The 1,749-nt window shown below is 46.0% G+C and overlaps 1 non-coding gene across 1 annotated transcript; it reads left to right on the plus strand.

Moving 5' to 3' along the window:
- The first annotated feature begins 470 nt into the window (after positions 1-470).
- Positions 471-542, plus strand: TRNAC-GCA (transfer RNA cysteine (anticodon GCA)). Its single transcript has one exon. It is a non-coding gene; the product is annotated as a tRNA-Cys (tRNA).
- Positions 543-1,749: the final 1,207 nt, after the last annotated feature.

Genomic DNA, 1,749 nt, shown 5'->3' on the forward strand with positions numbered 1-1,749 from the left:
GGACCCCAGACGGGGGGCCCCTCTACCTGCCTGACGCAGGGAACACCAGAGAAGGCAGGGAAGGGCCCCCAGGCAAGGGAGCCCTCTAAGTGCCTGAGCAGGCAGAGCTACGGGAAGACTCGACAAAGAGGCCTTCTGATCGCCAGCTACAAGAGGCTTGAGAAAAGATTCTGATAGGGCCATAACTCCTGCCACAGAAGCAGTCTGTGACCCTGAACACTTGGCACCACCTGGGTCCCTGCAAGCCAAGCAGCTGCACCACCTTCACACTCAACTCTCACTAGGGCAGAGCTGCCACAGGCAAAAAACGGTCTTGTATTTGTGTGCACAGAATCGCTTCAGTCCTGTCCGACTCTTTGCGACCCTGTAGGTTGTGGCCTGCTAGGCTTGTCTGTCAGAGAAGGGGATTTCCAGGCCAGAATACTGGAGTGTATTGGCTAACACTGGTTGTCATACCCTTCTAGAGCACTTCCCTGGTGGCTCAGATGGTAAAGCATCTGCCTGCAATGCAGGAGACCCAGGTTCGATCCCTGGGTTGGGAAGATCCTCTGGAGAAGGAAATGGCAACCCACTCCAGTACTCTTGCCTGGAAAATCCCATGGACAGAGGAGCCTGGTAGGCTACAGTACATGGGGTCACAAAGAGTCGGACACGACTGAGTGACCTCACTTACTTACATCTCTAGAGCACTATATTTCCTGCTGCCCTAGCTGCTAAACCCCTGAGTACCTGGTGCTGCCAGAAGCCCTGTGAACCAAGCAGTGCACCATTTACACACCTGGCCCTCACAGGGGCAAACTCAAGCCCTCCAGCACAGCCTCAGGAGCTAAACCCCAGTGGACGACCCACATGTAGAGGTGGAAATAAAACCACAGTTGAAACCCAGGGGCAGTGTGGCTAAGGAAGAAGATTCAAAACCTTCCCAGAAGCTGTAGAAGCTGCAGATTAAATCCACATGATCACCTAAGAAGACTCTGTGTCTATGGAATACATAAAAGGAACTGAGAGCTCCCACATAAGAAAACGCACTAGCTCTGATAGCTGTGGACATTGGAGGCAAGAACACACAGGAGTAGGACCAGATTAGAATCTGAGGAGCCCCCAGAGCATGTCCAGAAACCAGCACAGTGTTGGAGGGCATCATGGGGAGGTAAGGGGGACTGTGATTTCCAGCGTGGGAAAGGACTCTGACAGCAGTGACTCAAGAAAACATTTATTATTCTTATTTTTTTGGCTTGTTCTGTAGATTATTTTGGATTTTTTTTTTCCTTCTCCCCCTCCCCCATTGCAGCTGTCAATTTTATTAGCACTAAGAAATCCAATTAAGTTTTTGAGCATTTTTTTTCTTTTTCCTCGGTCACATTTTTTATTGTTGTCATAAACCTCTGCCTCTACACTGGGGTTTTGCAGTTCTGTGGAGTTTCCTCTTTTTTTTCTTTTCTCTTTTTTAATTTAATTTTTAATTTTTTTAAACCTATTACTATTTTTGCTACATTTATTCCTTTGTTTGCTTTTCCTGTTCTTTTCCCCTTGCAGTTAATCTTTAACATATATAAATCTTAATCTACCTCTATTTAACTTTGCATATATATTCTTTCTTTCTTTTCTTTATCTCCTTTCCTCTCAACATATTTGTTCGTTTTATTTTCATTGCTTTATTCTGCAATGGGCACCTTGCTTTAGTTTTGTTTTCCAGTTTGTGCTTTAATTAGTTTTGTTCTTGAAGAAAGCTGGAGTAGCAATCCTCAT

The sequence above is a fragment of the Ovis aries genome, chromosome 5, assembly GCF_016772045.2.
Source record: "Ovis aries strain OAR_USU_Benz2616 breed Rambouillet chromosome 5, ARS-UI_Ramb_v3.0, whole genome shotgun sequence".
NCBI lineage: Eukaryota > Metazoa > Chordata > Mammalia > Artiodactyla > Bovidae > Ovis > Ovis aries.